We start from the raw sequence: 12,409 nt of genomic DNA on the forward strand, positions 1-12,409 counted from the left end.
CTGTAGCAGTCGCCATTACAGCTGATCTGAAAAACTTGTTGACTGAAGAAATTCTATTGTTTTATTACAGACTAGTGAGGAGACAACTCAGTGTTTTCCATTGTTTTTCATTTTAATGAAATCTTCTTTTTTGCACGAAGAACTCCAGATCAGTCTCCATAACAGAGCCACCATGCTTTCCCAGCTTTCCTGCCTTTTTTAGGTCACTGCCTCTGATGCTGCTAACCCAACATATGATGGCAGAAGAGCTTGAACACTCCACAATAGACTTATTTAAGATATTCAGCATCTTTCTTAATGTACAATCATGTATGTCCCTGTTTCTATTGTCTGATTTATTAAAATCAACATCCATCTGAATTACTTTCTCCAATTCAATCAAACCTTTTCTTTTTATCAAGCACTTTAAAACAACCAACACAAGACTCGCACAATTCCAACTCGTGAGTCTGACTCGTGACAGGGGTGATGGGGCGCGTGTCTGACTGAGAAGCTTTTATACTCGAATGTAGGGTTATGGTGATGGAAGCATGCACCATTTGAATAAATAGGAAAATTCAACTTTAATAGCCACCGTTCAACCCTAAAAGGGCAGCAATAAGGTGGTTTTAAGACTAATACTGCAGAACTAAGTAAGTTCACACAAACATTTGAATAAATGCACAGTAGCACTAAAGTGGAACCGTTTGGCCCAGTTTATACAGTTTACTTGGAAAAAAAGGTTGATTTTAGACTGAGCTACACTTTAATGAAGTGGCAAAATAAAAGCACATAGAAACACACAATACATAAATAACAGCCTTTTATTAAAACCACATGCATGTAAAAACAGCATAAAGATTCACTAGAAACAACTAATATAAAAATCAGCTAAAACCAAAATACCGAAAGCTGTCAAAGAGCATGGATTTAAAAACAGACGCAGATGCATGTCTAATTTCCATGAGCAGGTAATTTCACATTTTAGAAGCTGCTTAAGCAAAAGCGTCGTCTGAACTAAGTTTACAGCATGCTCTCCGTCTTTACCATTTTGAAGAGGGGTTCAAGGAAACTGACTTCTGTGTTTCATGATCTTTATACCACAGGCAAACAGGAGGTATGTAATTATTATTTAATATATAATATTAAATAATAAGAGTGTTTCAGTCACATTTCTCTCATGTTTTTTAGAGTACTCATAATTCTAGATCTAGAGATTATGAATAAATATGCTCAAATTAAAAGTTGGATTTTGTTATAAATATACTTTTCTTTTAACAGGGGTGGGATCAATAACAGGAGGGCCAAAAAGAGTGAAGGAGGATGTACGTGAACAGTAAATACACTGCAAAAAGGGAACTAAATGTAAGTCAAATCTTCTTGAAATTAATGTATTTTTCCTTGAATTAAGCAGGTAAATAAGACTATCTGCCAATGGAATAAGATTTTTGCACTTAAAATAAGAAGTGCTCGATATCTAATTATCTTATTTTAGGGATAAAAATACTCTCTCCATTGGCAAATAGTCTGATTTACCTGCTTAAATTAAGGAAAAATACAGCAATTTCAAGAATATTTGACTTACTTTTAGTTTCCTTTTTGTAGTGTAGCATATTACACCACCTGTGTGATGAACTATTTTTTACAGCTAAAAATACCCAACATATTATGCAGAAACAGATAAAAAGGGTAGAACGATGAATGTTTTTTAATTAGATACTTTTAAAGAGTTTTGTTAGTGTTTTTAATTGATCTAGATGCTTCAAATGTAAAAGATGGCTTTGAAGCTTTTGGACTAATTTAAGAGTTTAAATATTAAAAAAGAAATGCTTGGAAACATTTTTCTTTTCAACTGCAGGAGTAGAACATTTCACACTATACTTACAATGCTTCTGCTTTTCTTTTAAAACTTTGGATAAAATGACAGTCTTCCTGTGTAGGTTTTGTGTTTTGAGTGCAGTCTAAACAGCAGACGCAATTTTACTGAAGACGGTATGTTTCTTAACAAATACACAAGATTTTAAATGTTATTTTGGCACAGGACTGGATCACTGTTACTACACTGCTGCTTGCCAAGATATAGTCTAAATAGTGGACTGTTTGCATAGCTAAATATTATGATCCTCTATCGTTACCGTATGTCCTGTCTTTGTGACTTTCACGTCATAATTGAAGGATGGAAATATCCTAATTAACAGTTTCTGCATCTTTGCTTTGGTGTCTTTTATGGGAGCACGTTTGCGGACAGGAAGATGCCGCAATGACAGGGTCCAAACATCGCGTGTGTTGGCAGTCAAGAATAAACAGAGCGTAATTTTGTTGCTGTGTTGACTGGACAGTAAATTCCATCCAGAAGCAAATGCTTCAGTATTTAGCTGCACAGGTTCAGGTTACTTTAAACAGAGAAGAAAGGGCCAGTTAAACACACAATGAGACCGGGCCTGATTGGAAAAAGAAATCCTGATCATCTCGCAGCTAAAAGGGGAATAATTGTTGGGTCTCCACGGCTGCTCCCTGAGGAGAAATGGTCAGGCCGCCTACAGCGTATTTAATTTGGAGTCATCCTGACAAAGAACCCAGCGCACCTACCCACTAACACAGCAAAAACAGCAACAGCAACCAGGAAAAGGGCTGAAGGGAGCTAGCGGCTATATCAGATGATAATATAAGAGGTTCAGCATCTGTCGTCCACATCCATTTCTCACAAAAGTAATCACACCCCGTTTTGTGTTAGTTTTTAATTTAGATTTTCTGTGATAGGCTCAGCCAGTGTTTTAATAATAGAAAGGTTTGGACATCTAAATATGGGTATCTTGGTCCATTCTTCTTTGCAAACTAGCTCAAGCTCAGTCCTACTGAACGGAAAGCTTATTATGAAATTCATTTTGAAAATTTCCTTTTAGGTTGGACCTCATTTTAATACGGTTTGGTCTAAACCCTTGTCTCTAGCTGTATGGTTGAGATGATAGCGCTGTTGGAAGGTGAACTTCCAGGTTTTTATCCGTCTTTGACAGGTTTTCTTTTTCTTGAATTGCCCTTCATTGAGCTTCATCCATCTTTCCTTCAATTCTGACCAAGTTCCCTGCCCCTGCTGGAGAAAGGCATCCCCAGAGCATGATGCTGCCATGACTGTTTCATGGTGAGGAGGAGGCTACCTTTATGCAATTGACTTGGTAGATTTGAAACTCTGGTATACCTTTTAATTTTTCCATATAGTGAAGTGGACCATGTTCTTGGTGGTTGAAATCAAATGCATGTCTTTTATATATTTTTTTCAGATTTTTACTACAAAGAATACATTGAAGATCCTTCATCTTTTTGACTTCTCTTCTTAATCATACCATACATCGTGTTTCTAAATCTATACAAACACAACAAACATCATGTTTGACAAACCACTGTTATTTTATGCCAGTGTTTCTTTCTACATTAGAAAAGGAGTGAATAACTTATAGCAGACAAGCTTCAAATAATTTTTTTTTTTACATAGTTAAATCCAGACCTGCACTTAAATATGTGACAAAGGCAATTATGCTGGACTACTTTGTTGTGTTTATTTTTCTTTTTCTCATGCTGGCCGCAGAGTCAGACATCCTACATCTGCAAAACTGTTGTGGCTTGTTGAAAGTTTGTCGGAAAGGGAAATGTCTTATTTTTCTTTGGGCAACTTGTCAAAGAAAGATAATAGCATGCAATTGAAGCTTTAAATTTCCATTTGATCCTAATTGCTGTCCTGTTGCATCAAGGAGCGTCGATGTTCTGCAATACTGCTATCAGGCAGCAAAGCAGGCAAAGCGTTTCAAACACAAACCAGCTGTGATTTAAGGCAGATGTGTGGAAGTCTGCTGGACACAAACACCCAAAGTCGTCTTCTTCTCCAAACTGAGACAAAGCTGAGTCTGGCTACAGAATACATCAGACATGAACAGGAAAATCAACAGTCACTGAAGAGTATGGTTCCAACCTTTTCCATCCCACAATTTTGGTGATCCAACAGTAATTTTGCCACTTCGATAACAATAGCTTATTTTTTCAGATTCATGTGTCAAGAGCCTCATGATGTGGTATTTACAACCTAAACGGCTTGCACAATAGCTTTTAACACTTTTCCGTTTCACATCTGAGATCGTAAAGCAGGTCTAACATCTGCAACCGCGTGCAAAAGCCTCAAGCCTTCTGACATCAACGATGAGCTGAAATCGGGAAAAGGCATCAGTGTCAGGACATTTCATAGTGTCCCAAATCAAAGGTGTGATGACAACAACACCGATCTCATGAGAATGGAAAACGGCAATGCACTGAGAAGGTACAGGTCACAACAGTCACTATGCACTAATCTAACCGAGTATAACATTACAACATAGTCTCATTGGTGAAATATATTCTTACAATGGTGGAGCGGGGCTGATGGGGGGGATGTGCTGTTTTCATCATCCTGTGGCTCAGGTTCAAAAATGGACATTTGTTTAGTGCTCAAACTTTGGCACATGCTGGCCTCCTGAGACGCCCCGTGTCATTACAAAGTTTCTTTGTCGATTAGCTTTAGCTCATAGGAGCTGAGATTGAAAACAGTCCTTGGAATCTGAAGCTGTCTCCATTTCCTGACTGATAATACTGATAACTGATCACACTTTTTTTGCTTTTGCCAAGATCCCTCTCACTGTGCTTATCGGAGGACACAGAAATGGCAGGTTTCGCATGGGATGATGGTTGTAGTCCTTTCACAGCGTAGTCACTTTTTTCTTTTCTTTGCTCTTCTAAAACAGAAAAAAAAATGTTTGGACAGGCCTGACATCCTCTTTTGTCCTCGCTTGGCCAATGTCGGTTCTGTCATAATAAAATCATATTCTTAAAAAAGAAAAGAAAGCCAGACACATTTTTCTCGTTGAAGATTTTTGATGCAAACACTGGGATTAGAATGTTTTCGTAGAAATGATATCACTTTTTTACGATGCTGCTATTAGTCTGAAATGTTCGATTGTTAGTTTCAAGGGTTTCCAGACTTTACTTGGGCATCCACCCATGATTAAAATCCTGCCAAAACAGTTTGCTCTTCCTTTTTTTTCTTACTTTCTTAAACATCAAACCGGGGTTGTTGTGTTCTATCCGTTATAGTTTTACATAAAATTTAACTCCGGCTGACTTTCTGGGTGTTTTATCTTGCAAGTTTAGTATAAGCTGTGATCTCGGCCATCTGCAGTCCTGGATTTTGTCATTTCCATATTCAGTATTTCCATTTCCAAGCAGATACGGTTTACAGCATGAATTGCAATAGCTTTACACTTTGCAGATAATAAACGTAGGTGTGTGAGACTGAAAAAGACCGTCACGTCTCTGGCTTCCATGTTTGAGCTTCTGGTGTTTACTGTCATGTAAATTGTCACCTACAGAGTAGCTGTGCAGGTTCCCTTTAGTTGTCATCACACCTGCCTTTACAGAGATTCACACAATCCTAGAATATTTCAGAGAGTAGACCTTGTCCAACAAGGTTTAGTCTCTGGAACTTGTTCTTTATCTGTAGTTGATCTCAAGGTGCTGCGAACCCATTTTATGTGGCGCAGCAAGCACTCTGTATTTTTACAACAATGCTACCATGGAGAGATTAAGTTAGCAATGGTTGTGGTTAGATTTGACATTTTGCAAATGTACGCAATCTAATTTTTAAATCTTTTTTTTTTTTTTTACTTGTTTATTCTTTCTTCTAACAAAGTGTCATTCAAAGGAATGCTATCAGAAACTGCACACAGACCAACCCTGGTACGTTTCAGCGAGGAAGCTGCTTCAGGGTTGCGTTTGATTGTTTATTCAGATCATTCTTGTCTGACATGTTTTAACCTCCTCGTTGTTTAGCCCTGCCCCATTGAAACCATCGTCCAATGGCGTGACAAACAGCATTTTCACTGTTTGTTTATTAAATTCTGTGATTTCAATTGTGCATGCACAAAGTATAGAGCTAACAACATTTGATGGATGATGATGGAGGAGGGGGGGTTAAATTGTAGGAAAGGCATACACTTTGAGGGGGAACTTTAGTCGGGGAGAAAGAAAATTACAAAACTTTCCAGTATATATCATAATATCACTAGAAAACTAAACATTAGCATGGCTTTGCATGAGGCTGCATAGTGGGGCCAGCCATCTTTGGTTTTTACCAGCTTTTGTCTAGGTCAGTTCATGGTGTCAAAGCAAAACTTCACAGGTCTAACGATATCATCAAAATATGAAGAGCATATGACCAATAAGGTCAGAAATTGAATGAAATTGGATCTGAAAACATGTCAGTGCATGTCATGAATGGACTTATTTTTTTTATTCTGAACACATTGAAAGTATTCATTCCTCTGAGTAAAGACATTTTAAAAAAATCATGGTTTGACACAAAGGAGACAATTATTTTGGTCACATTGGTAGAAATTCTTGGGACCTGGAACTTAGACAGGATTCTCTGATAGAAGAAATACTGTTTGTTGTTTGTATTTTAGTTTGTACTACAGTATAGCTAATCATATTTATGTAGTTTTAAAGTACACATTGTATTTGTGCCTGGCTTCTTAGTACTTCTCTTCATATTCAAAGTGAGGAGAGAGGCAGAGAAGCCAGAAACCTCCTGGATTTGTTGCACGTGTAACTTATCCTTAAAGGTGGAGGATAATGGGTTGGTGCAAAATGCCAAAATGACGTTTTAAGATTGTGATTTGTCTTTGTTAAAGTCAAATCACTAGGAATTACCCAAACAAAAAACGTCAGTACCGTTTTTTAAGATGAATGCATTGATTGTTCAAATACATTAACTGGATAATTTTCCTGGTTTCTAGTTAATAAACACAGACATCTGGCTTAAAGCTTCTTGGCTCCTGTGTTCCCCTTTATGAAAATAAATGTCTTTGTTTTAGTCTTCTATAATAAGCTCTTTCCATAAGATATCATTTTATATTTTTTACTACCTTTGCTGCCAATACAGCTTCTTCAGATGATGCTTAGTGAAGCCACTTCTTTCAACACTGCAGCTGTCTGGATGGCTACATCATGGTTTGCTCTTTTTCTAAATAAACGCACATCTGCTGTTATGCAAGGTAAACACAGTAACATCATAAAAGTGGCAGTGTGGATTGTCGTTTATATATGTGGCAATAAGTTCAATGCTTTTTTAAAAAAACAGGTTTGACTATTATTTTACCATAAGTTTGTGGATCTACAATTTCACATTAAAATTTTTTCCATTGTCTCAGTTTAGGCTCGACTCGACTGTTTAGAAAGTTTGAAGCTTAGAACTGGCAATATGCCAGTTAAAGAGTATAAATAGAAATAAAATACTGCACTTTTTCAATATTGATCAACAATGTTAGCTGTGGGTTGAATACCTACAAAAAAAAGAAAGAATATCTTAAAAACACAATACATCCATTTGTTAAAACTATGCAAACAGGTATAAAAAAAAAACGTTCACTGTTAAAATACAGAGAACGTATTTTGACAAGCAGAAGTTACACATGGCTGCGTTTGGACTTGGGTGATTTTCAGGATGAAACGGCTTAAGTTAGGGTTCACAAAGTGAACGTGTGTGGCCTTCTTAGAATTCTCACCCTGCTATGACAAAATACACGAGTCTGCACGGGTGTTTCCCCTGAAAGAGGCGATACTGCTCAGGCACAGGCCTGTTTCAACGCAGAGATCCACTTTTACTAAACTTGGTGGTCTCCATCGATGTATTTGTGATAGAAGAGGAGAGTACCTCTTACTTATTAACTGTCTGCAGGTATATAGATGCTTTTAGCAGTAGCCTATAGTCCCTTTTGTGCTTTAAGTGGGCATCCAGGTCTTTGAACTGGGCCTGAGGCGGAAAGCGATGATCAGACATGTTTTTTATGGAAAGTTAGATGCTGCTATGATTATATATGAAAGAGGGATAATCAGGTTTGATGGCCATGAAGGTAGGAGGAACACAGTCCTCTGTAATGGTGGGTAATTACTGTCAGCTCCTTCTGACATCAGTAGAAGAGGATTATCCAAAAGATCTCTTAATATGACATCTGCCCCAAAATTAAAACATATTTCATTTTAAAAGAGCTTTATTAAATGTTTTATTAAATAAACTCTTCTCCTGTTCCACTGGCCAGTATTTCAACTTTCTCATATAATTATAGTGGGCAGCAATTAATGTTTTAGTAACAGTTCTTTAAATTAATGTACAAACAATTACATTTGTGAGGTGAACATTTCAAAACTCCTGCAGAAAGATATTCTGATATTGGACGGGAATTAGTCTTTGAGATTATTTTGACTAATTTACTCCTCTACTTTAGAATAATGACAGTTTATCTCTAAATCCCACAAAAACCACCCTGACCGGATTCTTTTTGCCTGAAAATACGAAGGGAGGGCACGTACTTGGCTCGCTCTTTCTCCGACTCACCCTACAGTGAATTCAGGGAGTGGAAATCCATCCAAAGTCACAAGGCCTTGAGGAACAATTACTAACGTTTCATGCCAAACATCACGTAGAAGAACCTTTGGAATGTAGGGTGGTGCAGGCCGTAGCAACTCGCTACTGCAAAACTGTTTGTTCCAAATATGTTCTCTCGTTAAAATATCCTGGCCGCAAATGCGCTAATGATATACTCTGGAGCATAAGAACCAATCAGCAAGCATTCAAGCACAGTTTTAGCTTGAGTTTTGGAAGAGAAGCAGTGAGCTTCAGTGGCCTGCTCAACCGTTGTCCGAATGTCTGAAGCCATGGTAAAATCTTTACACTTTTTTAGACTGATCACACAGCATCTGTAACCTGTCAAAAGAATGCTAATCTCACTTTCCTGTTCATTCACTTGTGTAACAAGTTTTTTACCCATAGGAACTGCAGCTGGTGCTCAGAAAAGCTTTCCAGATGTACATATTTGTGCTGTGCGCCAGTAGAGGGAAAACCGATTGATATGTGATCAACCAATATGTATGATTCAATATGCAAAGTTCTACATGAAATGGGAAAGTTTTTTTGGAACATCTTATTTGCTTAAATATCTCAGTCTCAGAATAGCAGCAACAAAGTCCCACCACCATCTAAGCATTTGATTTTGGAGGTTCAGGCATACTCGGTTTGACTGCAATATTCAGTCTTCATAGTGAGACAAACGCTACGTTCATATGTGCAAACACATGTGGCTTTAGGTGAGCCATGGTCCATAAATCAAACACGTAGTGAAATGCATACTAAGAACAAAACATATCACATACTTAGCATACTTGAGATAGCGTTGCGGCTATTAAGTTACTCTCCAGGCGTCTCGCCGATTTTTGTCCAGTTCAGTTTTGTAAGAGCCTCTTGTGGTTTTCACCACTCAGCTTTGATGTGCGCACATTTGTTTTCTCTCCTTGATTTAAAGCCAGACGACAACAAAAAAAAAAATACAACAAAAAAAAAAAATCAGAGACAAGGAGCAAAGCGGTATCATGTTTTGTAGCTCGGCCAGTAAAAGTTTAACCGCAACTTTGTCCTTCAACATGCAACAGGAAAAAAAAAAAAAGTCACTGATACTTCACAGATGCTTTAGGAGGGGATACACGTCGCTCTTTACTGCAGAGCATCAAAGTGTTTTCAGTTTCTGGAATCTACTTGGAAAAATATCAACTAAAATTACTGACCATAGCTAAGAAGCTGATTACAATAATCAAAAATGTGCCTTTGCATGTTCGCATCCCTCACCATTCATTCCAGCCAAACTTGACTATAAGGCCAACTTGCTACCTGCAGCCCCCCCCCCCCCCCCCCCTCTGATCTGTCCCTCTTTGTTGCTGTAAACCGACTACCGCTGCTATTGTCTGTGTGCAGAGAAACTATTCTTTCAGCTCGGCGTTCTCTCATGCACTGCACAACATGATTGTCAACTGGCATGAAAGGCTGAGTTAACCCTTCCGTGCAGCTCATTTGCAGAGGCATTTTCTGTAAGCAAAGTACTTCTGGCGAGATCGCCCCAGTGAGCGGGCAGAACTTTAAGTGCTTTTCTCAGCAACAATAAAGGCTTCCATATGTATAGTTAAAGGTCTGTTAAAATTTCTAAGAGTACCCAGATGAAGTCATCTTGAGGCTAATAGCTGACTTTTATGTGAAGCATGCAATGATTTGCTCTAAGTTTGTGGGTGTACATAATTTGAGATAACTGCCCTGCAGCTTACTTCTTGTTTAAAACCTTACATGACATTCAGATACACCGATCTGCAGGAATGCATGAGAGCATTACCTAGCTGTGGGAGATGGGTGCAGGTCTGGTCACTGCTATTGTAACATGATGCCTAAAGAGCCTTAAACGTTTCTTAGGGGATGGGAGGAGAGGGCAGGTAATTTTCTATAATAAAGCATAAAATCTAAAAAAGATCAGGTAATGTATATGAACACTTACCTCACCTCGTCATCTTAGAAGCTGTACTGACAAAACTACTGTGCTCCATAAAACTCCTTACTTACCCTTAGTGTGCTCTTTAGTGGTCTATTTCATAGAATAGTATGTCATTGCAAATTCATGCATTGCAAATGAAAGTATAAGAGAAAAATCCATCTACCTTTAAAGTAGCTGTCTCTTCTCCCATAGATGAAGGGTTCCTGAAGCCTGCTGAAATATATTCCAGTTTATATGTCCGGTTTCCAGGGACTTCCAAGGGCAGAACAACCGTTTTCTTCCCAGCGCTCCTGTCTGAGTCTTGCACTTGTTTGAAAATTGTTCAGAAAGAAAGTGAGAGGCTTCTTAGAGGCTAAAGTAGCTCTGGGGCTGCACGAAGCTGCAGGTCCTAGTGCCTGCCCCCAGCTTCTGCACAGCTTACAGCTGAAAGGCCACTTCAACATTTGACTAGGGGGTGGGAAACCTCTTGACAAACTCTCCTCGAACAAATCAGAACGACAGCAATTACTGTCATTATTCATTGTATTCCGCAGGAAACTCTCGTCCAATCTCATGGTTTCATTGCTACCTAGTAATGCATCTTTTGAAACTTTTTGAAAACTTAGAATTTTGTAAAAAAGGTAAAACAAAATTGTTGCTTTTGTGATTTATACTCCCTCTACTGCCAGATCACTTTTCAAGTATCATAACATTTTAAGCGCTGTCTTTTGCTGCCACTTTGTGAAATGTTGAATGGAGGACAGCTTGGTCAACTATCAGCATAAGGTAGGTAATGATATATATATTCATTTATCACATCAATCTCAACTGTTTGATGGTAGTGCCTACTTAATATTTCCATTAAATATCGTCTAGCGATCAGTGGACGAGGGTTCAGGAAAAGCTTGGACTCGTAGGACAGTGCATTGCTCAGGCAAACTCATGATGTGCTAAATTTAGGTGGCTTTTTTTTTTACGATGGATCTCAGCTTCTGGATAGCTGTCTTTAACATTAAATTACTTATTTTTTCTTGCTTTTTTTGAGTTCAGAGCATACAGTTTTTCTCTTAGTCTTCATAGCATCTGGAAAACAAACCTTTGTATTCCCACGTTGTGACAGCAGCACTAAATTACAACCTATGTAGTTATAAACTATTTAGCATCTCAGAATTGTATATAATCTTTGATTTATTTTGTAAACTGCAATAATTCAATGACTTCCTTACAGGCAGAAAGTTGCAGTCCAGTCATTAGGTTTATCAGATCACCATTAAATCAGTAGGTGTTGCGTTGAAATGTGGTTTAGCTCTGGAAGTGACTCAGAATCAGGAAAGCAGAAGTAAACAGAGTACAGGAAGTATAATTTGGACTGTACAAACAGCTGTGCTCTCAAAAAAAAAAAACATTTACATGCAACAGTTTCTCCATGTACAGATTTTTCTACATGGAGGAACAAAGTAGAACAGATTATTTATATCTGTTGTAGATCTATAATATAAATTGACAATAGTATTACGTAACTATAGGAGACGGTTTGTAAACCTAAATCTGTGTGCATGATTTTTCTCAACTGAGAGAACAGAGGAAGGAGTCCGTGCATGCAATTCCCCCGAGCTGAGGGAACACAGTTTACACAACAGATTTCCTTAAACCTCTACTTTTTTTCTCTGACACCATGTAGTTGTGGTGGTTTATGTCATTCAGCTTTGCTTTGCCTCACAAAACAGAAATCCACAGAAAGGCAACTAACAAATTAGGTAATGTAATCAAAATCGAATGCACACAAAAACCTTTGTGCTTCCCAACATCTTCATTACTGTACCATAGATTTAAATCTGTCCACCCACCCCACAGTTTAAGGCAACGTTTATCCAACCTTTTAGGGAAGAATTTTGTGACTTTAGTCAGTACTGATACCCAGTTTTAGTGAGGAGGACTTGGGCCAGCCCAAATAATTTAGGCTTTTCTTCTCCTTTATCAGCTATATTAGAAAAAACACTTGTGTTTTAACGTGTAGCTGTGAAGCACCTTTCTATGGAAATGAAGGAGCACGAAGGATCCGA

At 38.0% G+C, this 12,409-nt stretch overlaps 1 protein-coding gene across 2 annotated transcripts in view; it reads right to left on the minus strand.

Annotated features, from left to right (window-relative positions):
• ngfb (nerve growth factor b (beta polypeptide)) overlaps positions 1-10,711 on the minus strand; it is a 29,206-nt gene extending 18,495 nt beyond the window's left edge. For both annotated transcript variants that reach the window (XM_012865105.3, XM_021317804.2), the window contains exon 1: positions 10,531-10,711. The gene's annotated coding sequence lies outside the window, so the exon portion shown is untranslated. The remainder of the gene's footprint in view (positions 1-10,530) is intronic.
• Positions 10,712-12,409: the final 1,698 nt, after the last annotated feature.

The sequence above is a fragment of the Fundulus heteroclitus genome, chromosome 20, assembly GCF_011125445.2.
Source record: "Fundulus heteroclitus isolate FHET01 chromosome 20, MU-UCD_Fhet_4.1, whole genome shotgun sequence".
NCBI classification, from domain to species: domain Eukaryota; kingdom Metazoa; phylum Chordata; class Actinopteri; order Cyprinodontiformes; family Fundulidae; genus Fundulus; species Fundulus heteroclitus.